This window comes from Triticum aestivum, chromosome 6B (assembly GCF_018294505.1).
Source record: "Triticum aestivum cultivar Chinese Spring chromosome 6B, IWGSC CS RefSeq v2.1, whole genome shotgun sequence".
NCBI lineage: Eukaryota > Viridiplantae > Streptophyta > Magnoliopsida > Poales > Poaceae > Triticum > Triticum aestivum.
Genome location: NC_057810.1, coordinates 22,551,726 through 22,578,688, shown reverse-complemented (window position 1 = coordinate 22,578,688; position 26,963 = coordinate 22,551,726). Strand labels below are relative to the sequence as shown.

General features: G+C 43.1%; 1 long non-coding RNA gene across 1 annotated transcript; it reads right to left on the bottom strand.

Moving 5' to 3' along the window:
* Positions 1 to 7,055: 7,055 nt before the first annotated feature.
* LOC123135463 (uncharacterized) lies at positions 7,056 to 8,902 on the bottom strand. Its single transcript, XR_006466013.1, has 3 exons — positions 8,674 to 8,902; positions 7,258 to 7,319; positions 7,056 to 7,156 (listed from the first exon to the last, which is right to left on the bottom strand). It is a non-coding gene; the product is annotated as an uncharacterized lncRNA (long non-coding RNA).
* Positions 8,903 to 26,963: the final 18,061 nt, after the last annotated feature.

Here is a 26,963-nt window from a genome sequence, read left to right as displayed (position 1 = left end):
GGTGCCTGAAGTAAGGTGCTCCTCTAGTTAATCACCAGCAGAATTGCAGCAGATTAACTAAAGATTAACAGTGGGAAGGAGCTGACTTATAAACTAAACCTATGATGATGCAGTGAGGAAATCCGCTAAAACTAACAGGATACAACAGTCATAGCTTATAAACTGAAACCTCAAAGGCTAGCACACACAACAACCATAGCTCCTAACAGAGAGATGAAACAAAGGACTTACCCATCAGTGTTTGTAGCCGATGTCGAACATCGCCGCCACTGCACGGTGAACTCGGTCCATCAAGTTGGTGCAACCACATCAGGATGACAATGTCTGGTCATCCATCATGGGTACACAGGTCTGCTCCGAGTGATAACTTCCAGGCTCTCTTCTCTACATGTGCTCTCCTGATATATTCAAAAAAGCGAGTCAGTTATCTCTAATGGACACAAAAACACAAAGGTGCTGACTAAATAAGTGAAAAGAAGACAAAGTCTCTCTAATGAACCAGTAAATATACCTTCTTGTTTAGTTCAGCATGAGCAGAGCCTTATTAGGCAGGTAGGTAATCTACTTGATGACCATCAATGATGGAATCCTCAGGGCACCTGCATGAGGAAACATGCCAATTCAATAACAAAATTCTCCCTCACTAAAGTAGGATGTTACGGCTGCGACAACCAAAGCAACAAGTGTTTCAAACCCACAAGTGTTGTGTTGTGTTGTATACTACCTCCGTCCAAAAATACTTGTAGCTTAGATGGATGTGTCTAGCAGTCCATTTGAGCGCAAGTATTTCTAGACGGAGGTAGTACATTGTGTCAATGGACCTTGTTTACTACTTACTGCATAAATCTTTTTTGCGGGGTAAAAGGTTCCCTCCAGCTCCAGGATCGGCTATGCAGAATCCAGTTCGAGAAATCCCAGTACAAACATGTGCATCACACATGTACTTACGCACGGCCGAACAACAAGGCAAGGCAAGGCAAGGCCCAATGCATTTGTATTCTTCTTTCTTTCTACCAAGCACAAAACAATTTTACCGTCCAAATTAAGTAATCTCCATCCCACGACATGACTCTGCATAGAGCAGAGCAGAATCCTCAATAAAAACCAAACTAATTCTTTTATTTATCTAACAACAGTCAGTTAGTCAGATGTGTTGCCAAGTGACAGAAATGCAACCTACTATCTATCTATCTATCTGGTGAATGGTGGTGCTTCCTACTTGTTGAATTGATGGTCGCTTCAAAATAGTTACAGTACCCCGGCGGCACAAGGGACTGGTCGTGGGACAAACCAACACTAGTAGAAAAGGGGGCATCAGTCCCGGTTCGTAAGGGCCTTTAGTCCCGGTTCTTCAACCGGGACTAAAGGGTCGTGACTAATGCCTCCACCCTTTAGTCCCGGTTCTAACACGAAACGGGACAGATGGGCCTCCACATGACCACTGCGAGCAGCCCAGGTAAGGGGGCCTTTGGTCCCGGTTGGTGACATGAATCGGGACCAAAAGGCTTCCACGTGTCAGCAACTGAGGTTTTTCTTTAAAAAAAAAAAAGTGGCTGGTTTAGGGGTTTTGGGGGTTAATTTTAGGTTGTTATTAGCTAGCTAATAGAGAGAAGTGTCCTCTCTTATACTGCTATGTTCATTTCACCCGCTGATATATAATAACGCATGCATGCTCGCATCATACATCATCATATATAATAACAAGTCCTACTAATCATGCATCATCATACAACTTCTATCGTTATTAATAACAAGTCATATGATCATCCTCCTCATAGTCATCGAACCCAACCCTACATAATTGTTCTTAGCACATGGTCATCAGTATCAGGTAGGACCTAAACACCCTTAAGATAAAATAGCATAAAACAATATAGACCCTGACTCTCCATTATGAAGAATGGAGATCATCCTATCTTCAATTCTTGCGCTTCGCCTCCTTTTGCTTGCAAGAAGCTCCTTACGACTGTCCATACATTTTTTCCATTCTTTGATTGTCATGTCTCCACTTTTTTTAGAAATCCGGTATGGACAATTGAGATTTGTAGGACGACCTGGTTGTATGTTCAAAACATCAAGGCGACCGTGCGTAATAGTAGGGATTGACCAATACAAATAGAGTTCACACAGTCAGACCTGACTATATACAAAAAGTATGAATCGACAACGGGCCGCCCACATCCTTGGGCGACCCAATCGGCAAACAAAACAAGATTGCAGACAACGCATCAGTGAGAAGAGCGAGAGAGGATGCTAGCACACTGTTAATAAATTCTCGAGTATTAGAGAACACACGGTGTTTTGACAGCAGCAGATGCAAATGGAACGATATTCAGTGCTAGTGTCTATGACAGTAGCAGATGCACACCTTTGACTTGACGTTGCGAAACCGAGCAAGATACATCTCTGTTTTGATTATCCCATATCAGAATATCGAGCCAATCAGGCGGATTAACTCACAATGGTGATGTTTATGAGCAACAAGTCAACAGCGGGAGACTTACTGGATAACATAAAAAGGGATTCTCACAGTTTGTACTGCACCTCTCACGGACACTCGTCATAGGTTTCATTGAGAAGCAAGGCAAAATTCACGAAACTGAAACAAATGACTAGTCACACTGAGGGACGAAAAATCCTATTCTTGAACATGACATGGTCCATAAGGCAATTAATCATGAGAAAAGTACACAGTCAGGATTGAAGGGTGAATAATTCAGCTTCTGCCGCCATACTACCTCTTTTGCCCAAATTTAGGCACAGAAGATTTCATCCTTGTGAATCATGAGAAACAAGTCTCACATTTAATATAGCTGTCCCGAAATAGGGAGTCTCAACTCTCAAACAAGTCGGAAATTGAAATTACAATATATATATATATATATATAGAATCTTTATATATATATATATATATATATATATATATATATATATAAAGATTCTAACGCAGGTACTGCAGCTCTCTCGGACACTCATTCACAGCGAAGAGAGTTTCATTGAGAGATATGGCAAGATTCAGGAAACAGAAATACATGACTAGTCTGTAGTCTCATTCTGGTACCCAAGAAATTTTGATCTTGCACTTGCCAAACTTTGACAGAAACGAGAGATGAAATACGGTGGGAACTAGCCTCGGCCTAGGAGCGGAGGGGGTCGGTGTGGCGCTTCCACTTGCGCTCGAACTCTTGGATGTGGCAGCAGAATTGGGGAGAGTAATTTGTACTGGATTAGCATGAACAGACACAATCTGCAGAGAGTAAGCAAACCGAACATTATGTCCAAGAATAAATAGAGCATCAATGCTATAAAGAACAAAACAAAAATTAACAAAACAAAAAGGTGTCTAGGTGTGTATTGGTGTACCTTAACACCCTCGGCAATCATCCTTGAGCAAGGATGACAAAGTTGTAGTCCCATCACCAACCTGATACATAAGACATTCGTGAGAAATGTCCAGATTCAGGATTGAATGGTGAATAAATGATGCTAAATCTACTGACACAACAGTACACACTTTGCCACTGTGACACCAACAATTTTCATCCTAATGAATCAATACAAACATATCCAAATTAGATTATAGTTGTCCAGAAACAGGGAGCCTCAACTCTAAAAAAAGTCTTAGATTTTAATGTATAATCCTATATGATAATATAGGAAGCCAATTAGGCAAATTAACTCACAATGGTGCTGTTCATGAGCAAAAACTAGACAGCAGGAAACCTACTGCTACTGGCGAAGAGAAAAAAAATTCTCACGGTGGTACTGCAGCTCTTTCTGGCACTCAGAGCGGAGAGGATTACATTCAGGAGCATGGCAAAATTCACGAAATGGAAAATAAATGACTAGTCTCATTCAGGGACTCAAAATTGTGACATGACTAGTGTCAATCAACATGGTGAGAACAGCAAGCAAGCAAATTGAGCAGCATGCGTATGAGTCCTACATGATTGATAAAAAAATTGTTGAGAACTTCAGTGATTAACTTGTTAAAAATTTCAAGTATTGTTTTGCAGCTCAAAGTAGATTACGACATAGTATTGTTTTGCAGCTCAGATTATGTAGTACAGGAACACAGCCAGACTGTCAATGTTTTTGCCAATCTAGACAAACATGCAAGGTTCACATACTTATCTGGATAGAAGCATCAATCAATGAAAAAATTGAGATACAGAAACACCATCATCATTAACTTTACCCTTCCCAACTACTCCCTCGTTCCATATTAAGTGTCCCTGATTTAATAAAAAGGTGTACTAAATCGACGACACTTAATATGAAACGGAGGGAGTAATATAGTTGTTATCGTGACACACAACACCATCCATCTCTTCATACTACCGCTAGGAACACACCAACAACAAAGGATTAGACTTTACACCATCTCTTTCAAGGATGTAATTGATCCATCAGAAAGCATGCATGTGTAATGACCTATCCCTGTAGGTAAGCATATACCAGTGAAATAAAACTAGCTCTAGACTGTCAAAAAAGCCAGTACTAATCTGTAAAAACAGAGGGGCCAACAATATCATGGCATACATATACCAAGAGATTCAGTTTCTACATGAATGAACTGCAGAGTTAGAGCCACCAACCTTTTCAGGTCAAAATCAACCCATATATGTGAGGAGAGCCATCACACAGAGTCAACACTATTTAATAGTCGTACTATTAACATGACTAAAAAATGCTCATCAAGTTATGTTACGAGAAAAACATTTTCATGCGTTCCTCTGGATGCAGGTCTAGAGGTGCTTTAAGTTTCGTGCGGTCCTACTTTTAAATGCAACCCGAGCAACCAAACATGCCAAATCTGCCAGCGAGGGCCTGGCTGGCCTTAATGCAGATAACCAAATGCATCCCAACTAATTTTCGGGTTCTCTCAAAGAAAAAATAACTTCCCAGGGTTTCACAAGCTGCAGGGGTACGCTTCTATTGATACGCACATGCAGGCGTGCATGCCCGTGAGTCAACTTGAACTTGAACCAATCCATCTATTCAGCTGCGACAGCCAAAACAACCAGTGTTTGAGGCCCACAAGTATTGTGTTGTATTGTACTACCTCCGTCCGAAAATACTTGTCGCTTAGATCGACTGCCAGTCCATTTAAGCGACAAGTACTTCCAGATGGTGGTAGTACATTGTGTGTATGAACCTTGTTTACTACTCCCTCCTTTCCAGTTTATAGGGCTTATCTCAAAATTTTAGTTTTTCCATTTTATAAGGCTTAATTTGTTTGTTCTCCATCACATGTTCAGATTCCGAGGTGCATTAAATCATTGCATGCAAGTATTAAGAGAAATTTGACCAATGCATGTACTTTATGCATGCATGCATTGCAATTAATACATTGGTAAACATAATTTTTTGAGGAAAACAAGAGCATTAATTCGGTGCTTTTGCAAACTACAAAAAGTATTCCACCACTCATCACCTACCTTGGTTGGTGAGATTTTTGAATTGAGCCTTATAAACCGGAAAGGAGGGAGTACTTGTTGTATAAATCTTTTTGCCACGCAAAAGGTTCCCTCCAGCTCCAGGGTAGGTATGCAGAATCCAGTTCCAGAAATCACACTATACAAACTTGTGCATCTCACACACGTATTTACGACATGACCAAACAAAAGGCAAGGCAAGGCAAGGCCAAGTGCATTTTTATTCTTCTTTCTTTCTACCAAGCACAAAACCGTTTCACCTTCAAAGTAATCTCCGTCCCACGACATGACTCTGCATACAGTAGAGCAGAATCCTCAGTAAAAACCAAACTAATTCTTTATTTATTTAACAGCTGTCAGTGTGTTGCCAAAGTGACAGAAATGCAACCTACTATCCATCTATCTATCTGATCACTGTTGGTGTTTCCTATTTGTTGAAGTGATGATCGCTTCAAAGAAGTTACAGTACCCCGGCGGCATAAGGGATCAGTCATGGGACAAACCAATAGTAATAGTAGGGATCGACCAACACAAATAGAGGTCACACGGTCTACGTACAACAAGTATGACTTGACAAACGCCCGTCCACATCCTTGGTCGATCCAATCTGCAAACAAAACAAGATTGCAGGCAACACGTCAATGAGAAGAGAGAGAAATGATGTGAGCACACTGTAAATAAATATCTTGAGTATTAGATTGATAACGTTGAGTGGGTTCCGTGATCCGATAATCTGTAAGATAACAATATTGAACACTTTGCGGATGCAAATGGAGTGATAATCAGTGCTCTGTATGACAGCAGCAGATGCACACCTTTGACTTGACGTTGCGAAACCGAGCTAGATACATCACTGTTTTGATGATCCTATATCAGAATATCGAGCCAATAAGGTGGATTAACTCACGATGGTGTTGTTTATGGGGAACAAGTCGACAGCCGGAGACATACTGAATAACAGAAGAAAGGATTCTCACGGTTGGTACAGCACCTCTCACGGACACTCATCATAGCAGAGAGAGTTTCATTGAGCATGCCAAAATTCACGAAACTGAAACAAATGGATAGTCTCATTGAGGGAGTAAAAATCAAGTTCTTGAACATGACCTGCTCCATAAGCCAATTAATCATGAGAAAAGCACACATTCAGGATTGAAAGGTAAAGAAATTTAGCTTCTGCCACAACAGTACCTCTTTTGCCACAATTTTGACACGGGACATTTCATCCTTGCGAATCACTACAAACAAGTCTCAAACTTCATATAGTTGTCCCGAAATAGGGATTCCCAACTCTAAAACAAGTGTAAAATTCCAACATATATTCCTACGTCAAAATAAGAAGGCAATTAACTCATGACGGTACCGTTGATGAGCAAATACTAGACAACGGTAGAGTATTGAAGAAGTGAAAAATGATCCTCAACGTAGGTACTGCAGCTATCTGAGACACTCTCAGTCACAGCGAAGTTACATTCAGAGACATGACAAATTTCATGAAACGGAAATACATGACTAATCTCGTTCAGGTATTCAGAGCATTGTGATCTTGCACTTGCCAAGGTTCGACACAAACGAGAGATGAAATGTCGTGGAAACTAACCTCGGCCAAGGAGCGGAGGGGGTCAGAGTGGCGCTTGCACTTGTGCGCTCGAACTCTTGGATGTGGCAGCGGAATTGGGGAGAGTAATCTGTACTGGATTAGCATGAACAGCTACAATCTGCAGAGAGTAAGCAAACCGAACATTATGTCCTAGACTGGATAGAGCATCTATGCTATATAGAACAAAACAAAAAGGTGTCTAGGGGTGTATTGGGGTACCTTAAGACCCTTGGTAATCATCCTTGAGCAAGGATGGCAGAAGTGGTAGTCCCATCACCAACCTGGCCCGTAAGACATTAATTCGTCAGAAATGTCCCGCGTCAGGATCAAATGGTGAAGAAAGGATGATAAATATGCAGACACAACAGTACATCCTTTGCCAGTACATCCTTTGCCACTGTGACACCAAACATTTCATCGTACTGAATCACTAGAAACAAATCTCAAATTTCGATATGGTTGTCCAGAAATAGGGAGCCTGAACTCTAAAACAAGTCTCAGATTTCAATATATAATCCTATATGATAATATAAGAAGCCAATTAGGCAGATTTACTCACAATGGTGCTGTTCGTGAGCAAAAACTAGATAGCAGGAGACCTACTGGTACTGGAGAAGAGAAAAACGATCCTCGCGGTGGTGCTACAGCTCTCTCGGTCACTCAATCACAGTGGAGAGGAATCCATTCAGGAGCATGGAAAAATTGACGAAATGGAAACAAATGACTACGTAGTACAGGAACACACCCGCACTCTCATTCTTTTTGCCAATCTAAACAAACATGAGGTATCAATCAATGAAAAAATTAAGATACAAAAACATCATCATCAACAACTTTCACCCTTCCCACCTACTCCCTTGGTTACATATTAAGCATCGCTGATTTAGTACAAAGTTGTACTAAATCAGCAACGCTTAATATGAAACAGAGGGAGTAATATAGTTGCTACCGTGACACACAACACGATCCATCTCTTCCTATTACCGCTAAGCTAAGCACACACCAACGACAAAGAGATGAGAGTTTAGACGATCTCTTTCACGGATGCAGTTGATCCATCATAAAGCAGAGCACGCATGTGTCTTGACCTATCCCCATTGGTAAGCATATATCAGCGAAATAAAACTAACTCTAGACAGACAAAAAGGCAGTAAGATTTTTCAGTGTGAAAACAGAGGAGCCAACAATTAATATCATCAGGTTATACACATATATACACAGAGATTCACTTTCTACATGAATGAATTGTAGAGCTTGGGGGACCAACATTTTCAGGTTCAAATCAACTCATAAATATATACTCCCTCCGTTCTAAAATAGATGACCCAATTTTATACTAACTTTGTACAAAGTTGAGTCATCTATTTTGGAACGGAGGGAGTACATGTGAGGAAAGTCATCGCATGGTGCCGAAACTATTTTATAATAATACAAAGTGTTTACATGACTGGGAGTCAAATCAACCCGGACCATAGAGCCCTCACTTCTCCACGGACGAACGAACGGCATGATGGCGAGCAGAAAGTTTAGCGCTTGCTTGCGGTTGTCGTGGACAAGCAAGATGAGGAGAGGAGATGGGGGTCAGAGAAAGATGAGCGGGAGACAGAAAGAGAAGGGGAGGGGAGGGGACCATACCGCCGGCGTCGTCGCCGTCGGTCACCATGGCCGGGCGGCTAGGGTTTCCAGCGCGGGGCCTAATGAAGGGAGGGCGGATCTGACCCCGGGCTGAGCAGCTCGAGCGGATCCGCGGCCATGGAGTGGAGAGTATGGGAGGGGTCGCCGGCTGGGGTTTGGGGGAGCAGCAACGGCGACCGCGGCGGCCGTGGGTGGGGGTATTGATCTGGGCGGCGGCTGTTGGTTTTCGTTTTCCTTTTCGTTTGAATGAAAATATAATTTTGGTTGGTTGGTTGGTTTGGATCGCCCTTAGGACTCCCCGTCTTCTCTTTTCTTCTCTCTGATCGCCCTTCATCTCATCCGTTCATTCTTTTCCTTCTTTCGAAATCCGACGGCAGGGGCCCTACGTCACGTGGATCACTCTTCTTCCTTCTCATAAAACTCATCAATCAATTCCATCCTAGATTTTATTTTCATGCATATCATATTATATTACTAGTATAAATCCAAGCCGGATCTAGAAAACGAGTTGGGTAAAGTTGTACGAAACTACTCCCTACTTATTGATTCCGTTCCTCTGTATATTTGCAAACTCTCATCTCGTTTAGTGATACGTCTCCATCGTATCTATAGTTTTGGATTGTTTCATGCCAATATTCTTCAACTTTTATATACTTTTGACAACTTTTTATACTATTTTTGGGACTAACATATTGATCCAATGCCCAGTGCCAGTTCCTGTCTGTTGCATGTTTTTTGTTTTGCAGTAACCCAATATCAAACGGAGTCCAAACGGGATAAAAACGGGCGGAGATTTTTTTTGAAATATTTATGATTTTTGGGAAGTGAAATCAACGCGAAACGGTGTCAGGGGTGGCCACGAGACAAGGGGCGCCTCCCTGGGGCGTGCCTGGTACTCTCGTGGGCCACCCGTAAGGCGGTTGAGGCTCTACTTTTGCCGCAAGAAAGATAATTTTTTGAGAAAAATCTGGGCAAAAGATTCACCCCAATCGGAGTTACGGATCTCCAGATATAAAGGAAACGGTGAAGGGGAAGAAAAAGAGAACGCAGAAACAGAGAGATAGATCCAATCTCGGAGGGGCTCTCGCCCCTCCCAAGCCATGGGAGCCAAGGACCAGAGGGGAAACCCTTCTACCATCTAGGGAGGAGGTCAAGGAAGAAGAAGAAGAAGGGGCCCTCTCTCCCCCTTGCTTCCGGTGGTGCCGGAGCGCTGCCGGGGGCCATCATCATCACCGCGATCTTCACCAACACCACCGTCATCTTCACCAACATCTCCATCACCTTCCCCCATCTATATCCAGTGGTCCACTCTCCCGCAACCCGTTGTACCCTCTACCTGAACATGGTGCTTTATGCTTCATATTAATATCCAATGATGTGTTGTCATCCTATGATGTCTGAGTAGATTTCTATTGTCCTATCGGTGATTGATGAATTGCTATGATTGGTTTGAGTTGCATGTTATATTATTGGTGTTGTCCTATGGTGCCCTCCGTGTCGCGCAAGCGTGAGGGATTCCCGCTGTAGGGTTTGCAATATGTTTATGATTTGCTTATAGTGGGTTGCGTGAGTGACGGAAACACAAACCCGAGTAAGTAGGTTGTTTGCGTATGGGATAAAAGGGGACTTGATACTTGAATGCTATGGTTGGGTTTTACCTTAATGAATCTTTATTATTTGCGGATGCTTGCTAGAGTTCCAATCATAAGTGCATAGAATTCCAAGTAAGGGACGATATGTTAGCTTATGCCTCTCCCTCAAATAGAATTGCAATAGTGATTACCGGTCTAGTAACATACTCAGTTGCTTAGGGACAATTCCACAACTCCTACCACCACTTTTTTCACACTCGCTATATTTACTTTATTGCATCTTTATGTAAATAGCCCCTAGTTTACATTCACGTGTTCTTTTCTTTCTTGCAAACCTATCCAATCACACCTACAAAGTACTTCTAGTTTCATACTTGTTCTAGGTAAAGCGAACGTCAAGCGTGCGTAGAGTCGTATCAGTGGCCGATAGGACTTGAGAGAGTATTTGTTCTACCTTTAGCTCCTCGTTGGGTTCAACACTCTTACTTATCGAAAGAGGCTACAACTATCCCGTATACTTGCGGGTCATCAAGACCTTTTTCTGGCGCCGTTGCCGGGGAGTCATAGCGTGGGGTGAATATTCTCGTGTGTGCTTGTTTGCTTTATCACTAAGTACTTTTTATTTGTTTTTCTTAGTTGTTCTCTATCTTTAGTTATGCATATGGAATGCAAAATACCAAAAAATTATGCGAAAGATATTATGTACTACTTTGATAATCCTGAGAAAGCCCCATTCAACTTTATAATGGGAGACACGTTGGATCAACGTGAATACTTTAGGGATTATCGCTCGACACAAAAAGGGAAACTATTATGGGATCAATTTATTATGTTGCGTTGGTATGCCTGGAATCTATGATTGAGATATGATATTACTTGTTGCTCTAGGATGCAGGCTCCCCACCTTCCCTTTTCATGCAAATTTAATGATAATGAAACCTTAGCTTCTTATGCTAATGGTATATATGATTACTATGATGTGGAACAAATAGAAGAATTTGTTGCTTTTAAGGCTGCCTATGATATTGAAGCTTTGTTTGAAAAGTATGAAGCTTTTGATGATGATGGTTATAGGCCTGAAAATCTTGCTATACTTGGATATTTCTATGAAAATTATGAATACAAAACTATATTAATGCATTTATGAAGAAAGTCAACGCTGTCCAAGAAGAGACTAATATTTTGCAGGAAGCTATGGAAGAAGAAAGTGATGAAATTGTGAGCTCATTGGATGAAAACGATGACGAGGAGAGCGAAGAACAAAAGGAGGAAGAGCGGATTGATCACCCGTGCCCTGTTGGAAATATGCCCTAGAGGCAATAATAAAAGTATTATTATTATATTTCCTTGTTCATGATAATTGTCTTTTGTTCATGCTATAACTGTATTATCCGGAAATCGTAATACACGTGTGAATACATAGACCACAATATGTCCCTAGTGAGCCTCTAGTTGACTAGCTCGTTGTGATCAACAGATAGTCATGGTTTCCTGGCTATGGACATTGGATGTCGTTGATAACGGGATCACATCATTAGGAGAATGATGTGATGGACAAGACCCAATCCTAAGACTAGCACAAAGATCGTGTAGTTCGTTTGCTAGAGCTTTGCCAATGTCAAGTATCTCTTCCTTTTGACCATGAGATCGTGTAACTCCTGGATACCGTAGGAGTGCCTTGGGTGTATCAAACGTCACAACGTAACTGGGTGACTATAAAGGTGCACTACAGGTATCTCCGAAAGTATCTATTGTTTTATGCGGATCAAGACTGGGATTTGTCACTCCGTGTAAACGGAGAGGTATCTCTGGGCCCACTCGGTAGGACATCATCATATGCGCAATGTGACCAAGGAGTTGATCACGGGATGATGTGTTACGGAACGAGTAAAGTGACTTGCCGGTAACGAGATTGAACAAGGTATCGGATACCGACGATCGAATCTCGGGCAAGTAAAATACCGCTAGACAAAGGGAATTGAATACGGGATTGATTAAGTCCTTGACATCGTGGTTCATCCGATGAGATCATCGTGGAACATGTGGGAGCCAACATGGGTATCCAGATCCCGCTGTTGGTTATTGACCGGAGAACGTCTCGGTCATGTCTGCATGTCTCCCGAACCCGTAGGGTCTACACACTTAAGGTTCGATGACGCTAGGGTTATAAAGGAAGCTTGTATGTGGTTACCGAATGTTGTTCGGAGTCCCGGATGAGATCCCGGACGTCACGAGGAGTTCCGGAATGGTCCGGAGGTAAAGATTTATATATAGGAAGTCCTGTTTCGGCCATCGGGACAAGTTTCGGGGTCATCGGTATTGTACCGGGACCACCGGAAGGGTCCCGGGGGCCCACCGGGTGGGGCCACCTGCCCCGGGGGGCCACATGGGCTGTAGGGGGTGCGCCTTGGCCTACATGGGCCAAGGGCACCAGCCCCTAGAGGCCCATGCGCCAAGATAAAGGAAAAAGGGGAGAGTCCTAAAGGGGGAAGGCACCTCCGAGGTGCCTTGGGGAGGATGGACTCCTCCCCCCTCCTTAGCCGCACCCCTTCTTGGAGTAGGGGGCAAGGCTGCGCCTCCCCCCTCTCCCCTGCCCCTATATATAGTGGAGGGGAGGGAGGGCATCCATACCTGAGCCCTTGGCGCCTCCCTCCCTCCCGTGACACCTCCTCCTCTCCCGTAGGTGCTTGGCGAAGCCCTGCAGGATTGCCACGCTCCTCCATCACCACCACGCCGTTGTGCTGCTGCTGGATGGAGTCTTCCTCAACCTCTCCCTCTCTCCTTGCTGGATCAAGGCGTGGGAGACGTCACCGGGCTGTACGTGTGTTGAACGCGGAGGTGCCGTCCGTTCGGCACTTGATCATCGGTGATCTGAATCACGACGAGTACGACTCCATCAACCCCGTTCACTTGAACGCTTCCGCTTAGCGATCTACAAGGGTATGTAGATGCAACTCTCCTCTCCTTTCTACTCGTTGCTGGTCTCTCCATAGATAGATCTTGGTGTTACGTAGGAAATTTTTGAATTTCTGCTACGTTCCCCAACAGTGGCATCATGAGCTAGGTCTATTGCGTAGATTCTTTGCACGAGTAGAACACAAAGTAGTTGTGGGCGTTGATGTTGTTCAATATGCTTACCGTTACTAGTCCAATCTTGTTTCGACGGTATTGTGGGATGAAGCGGCCCGGACCGACCTTACACGTACTCTTACGTGAGACAGGTTCCACCGATTGACATGCACTTGGTGCATAAGGTGGCTAGCGGGTGCCAGTCTCTCCCACTTTAGTCGGAACGGATTCGATGAAAAGGGTCCTTATGAAGGGTAAATAGCAATTGGCATATCACGTTGTGGTTTTGCGTAGGTAAGAAACGTTCTTGCTAGAAACCCATAGCAGCCACGTAAAACATGCAACAACAATTAGAGGACGTCTAACTTGTTTTTGCAGGGTATGCTATGTGATGTGATATGGCCAAAAGGATGTGATGAATGATATATGTGATGTATGAGATTGATCATGTTCTTGTAATAGGATTCACGACTTGCATGTCGATGAGTATGACAACCGGCAGGAGCCATAGGAGTTGTCTTTATTTTTTGTATGACCTGCGTGTCATTGAAGAACGCCATGTAAACTACTTTACTTTATTGCTAAACGCGTTAGTCATAGAAGTAGAAGTAGTCGTTGGCGTGACAACTTCATGAAGACACGATGATGGAGATCATGATGATGGAGATCATGGTGTCATGCCGGTGACAAGATGATCATGGAGCCCCGAAGATGAAGATCAAAGGAGCTATATGATATTGGCCATATCATGTCACTACTCTATTTGATTGCATGTGATGTTTATCATGTTTATGCATCTTGTTTACTTAGGACGACGGTAGTAAATAAGATGATCCCTTACAAAATTTCAAGAAGTGTTCTCCCCTAACTGTGCACCGTTGCTACAGTTCGTCGCTTCTAAGCACCACGTGATGATCGGGTGTGATGGATTCTTACGTTCACATACAACGGGTGTAAGACAGTTTTACACAGCGAAAACACTTAGGGTTAACTTGACGAGCCTAGCATGTGCAGACATGGCCTCGGAACACGGAGACCGAAAGGTCGAGCATGAGTCGTATAGTAGATACGATCAACATGAAGATGTTCACCGACGTTAACTAGTCCGTCTCACGTGATGATCGGACACGGCCTAGTTGACTCGGATCATGTAATCACTTAGATGACCAGAGGGATGTCTATCTGAGTGGGAGTTCATAAGATGAACTTAATTATCCTGAACATAGTCAAAAGACCTTTTGCAAATTATGTCGTAGCTCGCGCTATAGTTCTACTGTTTAGATATGTTCCTAGAGAAAATATAGTTGAAAGTTGAAAGTAGCAATTATGCGACAGTAGAAAGCTTATGTCCTTAATGCACTGCTCAGTGTGCTGAACCCCAAACGTCGTTTGTGGATGTTTCGAACATCGAACATACACGTTTTGATAACTACGTGATAGTTCAGTTAAATGGTTTAAGTAGAGGCACCAAAGACGTTTTCGAAACGTCGCGGAACATATGAGATGTTTCGAGGGCTGAAATTGGGATTTCAGGCTCGTGCCCACGTCAAGAGGTATGAGACCTCCGACGATTTTCTTAGCCTGCAAACTAAGGGAGAAAAGCTCAATCGTTGAGCTTGTGCTCAGATTGTCTGAGTGCAACAATCACTTGAATCGAGTGGGAGTTGATCTTCCAAATGAGATAGTGATGTTTCTCCAAAGTCATTGCCACCAAGCTGCTAGAGCTTCGTGATGAACTATAACATATCAGGGATAGATAAGATGATCCTTGAGGTATTCACGATGTTTGACACCGCGAAAGTAGAAATCAAGAAGGAGCATCAATTGTTGATGGTTGGTGAAACCACTAGTTTCAAGAAGGGCAAGGGAACAAAGGGATACTTCATGAAACGGCAATTCAGCTGCTGCTCAAGTGAAGAAACCCAAGGTTGAACCCAAACCCGAGACTAAGTGCTTCTGTAATAAGGGGAACAACCACTGGAGCAGCATTACCCTAGATACTTGGTAGATGAGAAGGCTGGCAAGGTCGATAGAAGTATATTGGATATACATTATGTTAATGTGTACTTTACTAGTACTCCTAGTAGCACTAGGGTATTGGATACCGGTTCGGTTGCTAAGTGTTAGTAACTCGAAATAAAAGCTACGGAATAAGCGGAGACTAGCTAAAGGTGAGCTGACGATATATGTTGGAAGTGTTTCCAAGGTTGATATGATCAAGCATCGCACGCTCCCTCTACCACCGAGATTGGTGTTTGCGTTGAGCATAGACATGATTGGATTATGTCTATCGCAATACGGTTATTCATTTAAAGAGAATAATGGTTACTCTGTTTATTTGAATAATACCTTCAATGGTCTTACACCTAAAATGAATGGTTTATTAAATCTCGATCGTAGTGATACACATTTTCATGCCAAAAGATATAAGATAGTAATGATAGTTCCACTTACTTGTGGCACTGCCATGTAAGTCATAATGGTATAAAACGCATGAAGAAGCTCCATGTTGATGGATCTTTGGACTCACTCGTTTTGAAAAGTTTGAGACATGCGAACCATGTCTATTGGTATATATGCATGAAGAAGCTCCATGCAAATGGACCGTTCGGACTCACTTGATTTTGAATCACTTGAGATATGCAAATCATACCACATGGGCAAGATGACTGAAAAGCCTCGGTTTCAGTAAGATGGAACAAGATAGCAACTTGTTGGAAGTAACACATTTTGATGTGTGCAGTCCAATGAGTGCTGAGGCATGCAGTGAATATCGTTATGTTCTTACTTCACAGATGATTCGAGTAGATGTTGAGAATATTTACTTGATGAAACACAAGTCTGAATTATTGAATGGTTCAAGTAATTTCAGAGTGAAGTAGAAGATCATTGTGACAAGAGGATAAAATGTCTATGATACGATCATAGAGATGAATATCTGAGTTACGAGTTTTGGCACACAATTAAGACATTGTGGAAATTGTTTCGCAATTAATACCGCCTGGAACACCATAATGTGATGGTGTGTCCGAACATCATAGTTGCACCCTATTGGATATGGTGCGTACCATGATGTCTCTTATCGAATTACCACTATCGTTCATGGGTTAGGCATTAGAGACAACCACATTCACTTTAAATAGGGCACCACGTAATTCCGTTGAGATGACACCGTATGAATTATGGTTTAGAGAAACCTAAGTTGTCGTTTCTTAAAAGTTTGGGGCTGCGACGCTTATGTGAAAAAGTTTCAGGATTAAGCTCGAACCCAAAGCGGATAAAATGCATCTTCATAGGAAACCCAAAACAGTTGGGTATACCTCCTAATTCAGATCCGAAAGCAATATGGATTGTTTCTAGAATCGGGTCCTTTCTCGAGGAAAAGTTTCTCTCGAAAGAATTGAGTGGGAGGATGGTGGAAACTTGATGAGGTTATTGAACCGTCTCTTCAACTAGTGTGTGGCAGGGCACAGGAAGTTGTTCCTGTGGCACCTACACCAATTGAAGTGGAAGCTTATGATATTGATCATGAAACTTCGGATCAAGTCACTACCAAACCTCGTAGGATGACAAGGACACGTACTACTTCGGAGTGGTACGGTGATCCTGTCTTGAAAGTCATGTTGCTAGACAACAATGAACCTACGAGCTATGGAGAAGCGATGGTGGGCCCAAATTCCGACAAATGGTTAGAAGCCATAAAATCCGAGAACGGATCCATGGACTTTGGTGGACTTGCCCGATGATCGGCAAGCCATTAAGATAAATGGATCTTTAAGAAGAAGACGGGCGTGGATGGTAATGTCACCGTCCATGAAGCTCGACTTGTGGCGAAAAGTTTTTCACAAGTTCAAGGAGTTGACTACGATGAGATTTTCTCATCCGTAGCGATGCTTAAAGTCCGTCGGATTCATGTTAGCATTAGCTGTATTTATGAAATCTGGCAGATGGATATCAAAACGAGTTTCCTTACCAGTTTTCGTGAGGAAAGGTTGTATGTAATACAATCAGAAAGTTTTTGTCGATCCTAAGGATGCTAAAAGGTATGCTAGCTCCAGCGATCCTTCTAAGGACTGGAGTGAGCATCTCGGAGTTGGAATGTATGCTTTGATGATGATCAAAGATTTTTGGGTTTGTACAAAGTTTATGAGAAACTTGTATTTCCAAAGAAGTGAGTGGGAGCACTATAGAATTTCTGATGAGTATATGTTGTTGACATATTGATGATCAGAAATGATGTAGAATTTCTAGAAAGCATATAGGGTTATTTTGAAAGGTGTTTTTCAATAGAAAACCTGGATTAAGCTACTTGAGCATTGAGCATCAAGATCTATAAGGATAGATCAAAACGCTTAATGGTACTTTCAAATGAGCACATACCTTGACATGATCTTGAAGGTGTTCAAGATGAACCAGTCAAAGAAGGAGTTCTTGCCTGAGTTGTAAGGTACGAAGTTAAGACTTAAAGCTCGACCACGGCAGAATAGAGAGAAAGGACGAAGGTCGTCCCCTATGCTTAAGACGTAGGCTCTTCAGTATGCTATGCTGTGTACCGCACCTGAAAGTGTGCCTTGCCATGAGTCAGTCAAGGGGTACAAGAGTGATCCAAGAATGGCTCACAGGACAGCGGTCAAAGTTATCCTTAGTAACTAGTGGACTAAGGAATTTTCTCGATTATGGAGGTGGTAAAAGAGTTCGTCGTAAAGGTTACGTCGATGCAAGCTTAACACCTATCCGGATAGCTCTGAGTAGAGATACCGGATACGTACAATGGGGCAACAATTTAGAATAGCTCCAAGTAGAACAGTTATTTGGAATAGCTCCAAATAGAGCGTGGTAGCTGCATCTAGGAGATGACATAGAGATTTGTAAAGCACACACGGATCTGAAAGGTTCAGACCCGTTGACTAAAACCTCTCTCACAAGCAACATGATCAAACATAAAACTCATTGAGTGTTAATCACATAGTGATGTGAACTAGACTACTGACTCTAGTAAACTCTTGGGTATTAGTCACATGGCGATGTGACCTGTGAGTGTTAATCACATGGCGATGTGAACTAGATTATTGACTCTAGTGCAAGTGGGAGACTGTTGGAAATATGCCCTAGAGGCAATAATAAAAGTATTATTATTATATTTCCTTGTTCATGATAATTGTCTTTTATTCATGCTATAACTGTATTATCCGGAAATCGTAATACACGTGTGAATACATAGACCACAATATGTCCCTAGTGAGCCTCTAGTTGACTAGCTCGTTGTGATCAACAGATAGTCATGGTTTCCTGGCTATGGACATTGGATGTCGTTGATAACGGGATCACATCATTAGGAGAATGATGTGATGGACAAGACCCAATCCTAAGACTAGCACAAAGATCGTGTAGTTCGTTTGCTAGAGCTTTGCCAATGTCAAGTATCTCTTCCTTTTGACCATGAGATCGTGTAACTCCTGGATACCGTAGGAGTGCCTTGGGTGTATCAAACGTCACAACGTAACTGGGTGACTATAAAGGTGCACTACAGGTATCTCCGAAAGTATCTATTGTTTTATGCGGATCGAGACTGGGATTTGTCACTCCGTGTAAACGGAGAGGTATCTCTGGGCCCACTCGGTAGGACATCATCATATGCGCAATGTGACCAAGGAGTTGATCACGGGATGATGTGTTACGGAACGAGTAAAGTGACTTGCCGGTAACGAGATTGAACAAGGTATTGGATACCGACGATCGAATCTCGGGCAAGTAAAATACCGCTAGACAAAGGGAATTGAATACGGGATTGATTAAGTCCTTGACATCGTGGTTCATCCGATGAGATCATCGTGGAACATGTGGGAGCCAACATGGGTATCCAGATCCCGCTGTTGGTTATTGACCGGAGAACGTCTCGGTCATGTCTGCATGTCTCCCGAACCCGTAGGGTCTACACACTTAAGGTTCGATGACGCTAGGGTTATAAAGGAAGCTTGTATGTGGTTACCGAATGTTGTTCGGAGTCCCGGATGAGATCCCGGACGTCACGAGGAGTTCCGGAATGGTCCGGAGGTAAAGATTTATATATAGGAAGTCCTGTTTCGGCCATCGGGACAAGTTTCGGGGTCATCGGTATTGTACCGGGACCACCGGAAGGGTCCCGGGGGCCCACCGGGTGGGGCCACCTGCCCCGGGGGGCCACATGGGCTGTAGGGGGTGCGCCTTGGCCTACATGGGCCAAGGGCACCAGCCCCTAGAGGCCCATGCGCCAAGATAAAGGAAAAAGGGGAGAGTCCTAAAGGGGGAAGGCACCTCCGAGGTGCCTTGGGGAGGATGGACTCCTCCCCCCTCCTTAGCCGCACCCCTTCTTGGAGTAGGGGGCAAGGCTGCGCCTCCCCCCTCTCCCCTGCCCCTATATATAGTGGAGGGGAGGGAGGGCATCCATACCTGAGCCCTTGGCGCCTCCCTCCCTCCCGTGACACCTCCTCCTCTCCCGTAGGTGCTTGGCGAAGCCCTGCAGGATTGCCACGCTCCTCCATCACCACCACGCCGTTGTGCTGCTGCTGGATGGAGTCTTCCTCAACCTCTCCCTCTCTCCTTGCTGGATCAAGGCGTGGGAGACGTCACCGGGCTGTACGTGTGTTGAACGCGGAGGTGCCGTCCGTTCGGCACTTGATCATCGGTGATCTGAATCACGACGAGTACGACTCCATCAACCCCGTTCACTTGAACGCTTCCGCTTAGCGATCTACAAGGGTATGTAGATGCAAACTCTCCTCTCCTTTCTACTCGTTGCTGGTCTCTCCATAGATAGATCTTGGTGTTACGTAGGAAAATTTTTGAATTTCTGCTACGTTCCCCAACATGCCCACCTTCTAATGAGAGTAACTCTTAAACTCATACATTGTTTAATTCCCCTTCGTGCTTACCGAAGGATGATTGCTATGATGATTGCTATGATCCCGTTGATTCTCTTGAAATATCCCTTTTTGATGATGCTTGCTATGCTTGTGGTCAAGATGCCAATATGAATTATGCTTATGGAGATGAACTTGCTATAGTTCCTTATGTTAAACATGAAATTGTTGCTATTGCACCCACGCATGATAGTCCTATTATCTTTTTGAATTCTTTACACTACACTATATCTGAGAAGTTTGTGCTTATTAAGGATTATATGGATGGGTTGCCTTTTACCATTGCACATGATGATTTTGATAGATATAATATGCATGTGCTTGCTGCTCCTACTTGCAATTATTATGAGAGAGGAACTTTATCTCCACCTCTTTATGTTTCCAATACGATAGAATTGCAAGAAACTGCCTATACTATGCATTGGCCTTTACTATATGTGCATGAATTGTTCTTTTATGACATGCCGATGCATAGGAAGAGAGTTAGACTTCGTTGTTGCATGATATATGTTACTTTGTGCTCACTACTAAATTACGAATCTTTGTTAATTAAAATTGGCTTTGATATACCTTGGGATCCGGGTGGATCCATTACTTGAGCACTAAATGCCCAGCTTAATGGCTTTAAAGAAAGCGCTGCCAGGGAGACAACCCGGAAGTTTTAGAGAGTCATTTATTTCTGTTTATTGCTTTCTTATAGTTTAAAAATACAAAAATAAAGAAGGGAACCTAAAACTTTTCAAAAAGGAAAGTGAAAGTGAGAGAGACAAGCATTGTTGAAGTGGGGGAGCTCCTTGAACTTTGTTCATGCTCACGGAAAATTTGTGAATCTTGATTACAGAAACTTTTCATCAAAAAAAGTTATCCCCTTGTACAATTCCATTGTTTTATAAAAATAATGTGCCAAGGTTTGCCTTTAGGATGTTCACAGTGCTTGTTGGTTTGTACGGTGCAGGACAGAAACTTTGGCTGTAGTGCACAATTTTACATTTTTACCTGGAATGTCAATTGGTTATGATTCCTTTTTCATTGTATTGCTGTACAACTTGTTTAGTTTTCCTAATTTTGGTAGAATTTTTGGGGTACTAGAAGTATGGTGGATGTTCAGATTGCTATAGACTGTTCTGTTTTTGACAGATTCTGTTTTTGATGCATAGTTTGCTTGTTTTGATGAATCTATCAATTTGTATCAGTGGATTAAGCCATGGAAAAGCTATATTACAGTAGACACAATGCAAAAACAAAATATGAATTGGTTTGCAACAGTACTTAGAGTGGTGATTTGCTTTATTATACTAACGGATCTTACCGAGTTTTCTGTTGAAGTTTTGTGTGGATGTAGTGTCTAATCGAGGATGTCTCGATATGAGGAAAAGGAAGAGAGGCAAGAGCTCAAGCTTGGGGATGCCCGAGGCACCCCAAGTAAATATTCAAGGAGACTTAAGCGTCTAAGCTTGGGGATGCCATGGAAGGCATCCCCTCTTTCTTCAACAAGTATCAGTATGTTTTCGAATTCGTTTTGTTCATGCATTATGTGCAAGTCTTGGAGCGTCTTTTGCATTTAGTTTTCATTTTTATTTTATGCACCATGCTGGTATGAGATAGTCCTTGGTTGGTGTATAGAATGCTCATTGCATTGCACTTAAATCTTTTGAGTGTGGCTTTATAGAATGCTTCATGTGCTTCACTTATATCATTTGAAGTTTGGATTGCCTGTTTCTATTCACATAGAAAACCGCCATTTGTAGAATGCTCTTTTGCTTCACTTATATTTGTTAGAGCGTGGGCATATCTTTTGTAGAAAGAATTAAACTCTCTTGCTTCACTTATATCTATTTAGAGAGATGACAGGAATTGGTCATTCACATGGTTAGTCATAAAATCCTACATAAACTTGTAATAGTTTTGCGATATATAGGCGGTGATATTAGAGTCATGCTAGTGGGTGGTTGTGGATTGTAGAGACACTTGTGTTAAGGTTTGTGACTCCTGTAGCATGCACGTATGGTGAACCGCTTTGTGATGAAGTTGGAGCACAATTTTATTTATTGATTGTCTTCCTTATGAGTGGCGGTCAGGGACGAGCGATGGTCTTTTCCTACCAATCTATCCCCCTAGGAGCATGCACGTAGTACTTTGTTTTCAATGTCTTGTAGATTTTTGCAATAAGTATATGAGTTCTTTATGACTAATGTTGAATCCATGGATTATACGCACTCTCAACCTTCCACCATTGCTAGCCTCTTCGGTACCGTGCATTGCCCTTTCTCACCTCAAGAGTTGGTGCAAACTTCACCGGTGCATCCAAAACCCCGTGATATGATACGCTCTATCACACATAAGCCTCCTTATATCTTCCTCAAAACAGCCACCATACCAACCTATCATGGCATTTCCATATCCATCCCGAGATATATTGCCATGCAACTTTCATCATCATTATCATATACATGACTTGAGCATTCATTGTCATATTGCCTTGGATGATCGTAAGATAGCTAGCATGATGTTTTCATGGCTTGTCCGTTTTTTGATGTCATTGCTACGCTAGATCATTGCACATCCCGATACACCGCCGGAAGCATTCATATAGAGTCATATCTTTGTTCTAGATATTGAGTTGTAAGTAAATAAAAGTGTGATGATCATCATTATTAGAGCATTGCCCTAGTGAGGAAAGGATGATGGAGACTATGATTCCCCCACAAGTCGGGATGAGACTCCGGACTTTATGAAAAATAAAAGAAGCCAAAGAAGCCCAAATAATAATAAAAAAAGAGGCCAAAGAAGCCCACCAAAAAGAAAAAAAATAATAAAGAAAGAAAAAAAGAGAAAAAAATGAGAGAAAAAGAGAGAAGGGGCAATGTTACTATCCTTTTACCACACTTGTGCTTCAGAGTAGCACCATGTTCTTCATAGAGAGAGTCTCCTATGCTTTCACTTTCATATACTAGTGGGAATTTTCATTATAGAACTTGGCTTGTATATTCCAATGATGGGCTTCCTCAAATGCCCGAGGTCTTCATGAGCAAGCAAGTTGGATGCACACCCACTTAGTTTTCAGTTTGAGCTTTCATACACTTATAGCTCTAGTGCATCCGTTGCATGGCAATCCCTACTCACTCACATTGATATCTATTGATGGGCATCTCCATAGCCCGTTGATACGCCTAGTCGACGTCAGACTTTCTCCTTTTTTGTCTTCTCCACGTAACCCCCACCATCATATTCTATTCCACCTATAGTGCTATGTCCATGGCTCACGCTCATGTATTGCGTGAAAGTTGAAAAAGTTTGAGATTATTAAAGTATGAAACAATTGCTTGGCTTGTCATCAGGGTTGTGCATGATTAAGTACTTTGTGTGATGAAGATAGAGCAACAGCCAGACTATAAGATTTTGTAGGGATAACTTTCTTTGGCCATGTTGTTTTGAAAAGACATGATTGCTTTATTGGTACGCTCAAATTATTATTGTTTTTATGTCAAATGATAGACTATTGCTTTGAATCACTTGTGTCTTAATATTCATGCCATGATTAGACATATGATCAAGATTATGCTAGGTAGCATTCCATATCAAAAATTATCTTTTTTTATCATTTACCTACTCGAGGACGAGCATGAATTAAGCTTGGGGATGCTGATACGTCTCCATCGTATCTATAATTTTTGATTGTTTCATGCCAATATTCTTCAACTTTCATATTCTTTTGGCAACTTTTTATACTATTTTTGGGACTAACATATTGATCTAGTGCCCAGTGCCAGTTCCTGTCTGTTGCATGTTTTTTGTTTTGCAGTAACCCAATATCAAACGGAGTCCAAACGGGATAAAAACGGGCGGAGATTTTTTTTGGAATATTTATGATTTTTGGGAAGTGAAATCAATGCGAAACGGTGTCAGGGGTGGCCACGAGACAAGGGGCGCCTCCCTGGGGCGTGCCTGGTACTCTCGTGGGCCACCCGTAAGGCGGTTGAGGCTCTATTTTTGCCGCAAGAAAGATAATTTTTTGAGAAAAATCTGGGCAAAAGATTCACCCCAATCGGAGTTACGGATCTCCAGATATAAAGGAAACGGTGAAGGGGAAGAAAAAGAGAACGCAGAAACAGAGAGATAGATCCAATCTCGGAGGGGCTCTCGCCCCTTCCAAGCCATGGGAGCCAAGGACCAGAGGGGAAACCCTTCTCCCATCTAGGGAGGAGGTCAAGGAAGAAGAAGAAGAAGGGGCCCTCTCTCCCCCTTGCTTCCGGTGGTGCCGGAGCGCTGCCGGGGGCCATCATCATCACCGCGATCTTCACCAACACCACCGTCATCTTCACCAACATCTCAATCACCTTCCCCCATCTATATCCAGCGTTCCACTCTCCCGCAACTCACTGTCCCCTCTACTTGAACATGGTGCTTTATGCTTCATATTAATATCCAATGATGTGTTGCCATCCTATGATGTCTGAGTAGATTTCTATTGTCCTATCGGTGATTGATGAATTGCTATGATTGGTTTGAGTTGCATGTTATATTATTGGTGTTGTCCTATGGTGCCCTCCGTGTCGCGCAAGCGTGAGGGATTCCCGCTGTAGGGTTTGCAATATGTTTATGATTTGCTTATAGTGGGTTGCGTGAGTGACGGAAACACAAACCCGAGTAAGTAGGTTGTTTGCGTATGGGATAAAAGGGGACTTGATACTTTAATGCTATGGTTGGGTTTTACCTTAATGAATCTTTAGTATTTGCGGATGCTTTCTAGAGGTCCAATCATAAGTGCATAGAATTCCAAGTAAGGGACGATATGTTAGCTTATGCCTCTCCCTCAAATAGAATTGCAATAGTGATTACCGGTCTAGTAACATAGTCAGTTGCTTAGGGACAATTCCACAACTCGTACCACCACTTTTTCCACACTCGCTATATTTACTTTATTGCATCTTTATCTAAACAGCCCCTAGTTTACATTTACGTTTTCTTTTCTTTCTTGCAAACCTATCCAATCACACCTACAAAGTACTTTTAGTTTCATACTTGTTCTAGGTAAAGCGAACGTCAAGCGTACGTAGAGTCATATCAGTGGCCGATAGGACTTGAGAGTATTTGTTCTACCTTTAGCTCCTCGTTGGGTTCGACGCTCTTACTTATCGAAAGAGGCTACAACTATCCCGTATACTTGCGGGTCATCATTTAGCTTTTTTAGTTATTCAATCACTATCTGTTTATACTTATGCGGGTCAGGTGCCCCATGGCGCGGGCGCTGTGACGCCCCGATTCAATCGTACTCTAATCATGCACGCAAACGTGTACGATCAAGATCAGGGACTCACGGGAAGATATCACAACACAACTCTAAAAACGTACATATGTCATACAATCATCGTAATACAAGCCAGGGGCCTCGAGGGCTCGAATACAAGTGCTCGATCATAGACGAGTCAGCGGAACAAACAATATCTGAGTATAGACATAAGTAAACAAGTTTGCCTTGAGAAGGCTAGCACAAACTGGGATACAGATCGAAAGAGGCGCAGGCCTCCTGCCTGGGATCCTCCTAAACTACTCCTGGTCGTCGTCTGCAGCCTACACGTAGTAGTAGGAACCTCTAGTGTAGTAGGAGTCGTCGTCGACGGTGGCGTCTGGCTCCTGGGCTCCGACATCTGGTTGCGACAACCAGGTAGAAGGGAAGGGGGAAAAGGGAGAGAAAAGCAACTGTGAGTACTCATCCAAAGTACTTGCAAGCAAGGAGCTACACTACATATGCATGGGTATATGTGTAAAGAGGTAATATCGGTGGACTGAACTGCAGAATGCCAGAATAAGGGGGGGATAGCTAGTCTTATCGAAGACTACGCTTCTGGGAGCCTCCGTCTTGCAGCATGTGGAAGAGAGTAGACTTAAGTCCTCCAAGTAGCATCGCATTGCATAATCCTACCCGGCGATCCTCCCCTCGTCGCCCTATGGAAAAACGATCACTGGGTTATCTGTGGAACTTGTCTGGGTGTGTTTTATTAAGTATCCGGTTCTAGTTGTCATAAGGTCAAGGTACAACTCTGAGTCGTCCTTTTACCGAGGGACACGGCTATTCGAATAGATAAACTTCCCTGCAGGGGTGCACCACATAACCCAACACGCTCGATCCCATTTGGCCGGACACACTTTCCTGGGTCATGCCCGTCCTCGGAAGATCAACACGTCGCAGCCCCACCTAGGCCTAACAGAGAGGTCAGCACGCTGGTCTAACTCCTATGGCGCAGGGGTCTGGGCCCATCGCCCATTGCACACCTGCATGTTGCGTGGGCGGCCGAAAGCAGAACTAGCCCCCTTAATACAAGAGCAGGCTTACGTTTCAATCCGGCGCGCCCCGCTCAGTCGCTGACGTCTAGAAGGCTTCGGCTGATACCATGACGTCGAGTGCCCATATCTTTCCCGCGTAGTTGGTTAGTGCATATAGGCCAGTGGCCAGACTCAGATCAAATACCAAGATCTCGTTAAGCATGTTATTATGAAGCAACCGCGAACGCCGACCAGGGCCAGGCCCACCTCTTGCCTAGGTAGTCTCAACCTGCCCTATCGCTCCGCCACAAAGATCCACACAGAGGGCCGTCAGGACAAAGGTCCTTTCAGCCCCCAATCCGTGAATCACTCGCGGGTACTCTTCGAGCCGACCCGACTTTAGTCACCATCTGTAGTATGTATATATGTATAGTATATACCCGTGATCACCTCCCGAGTGATCACG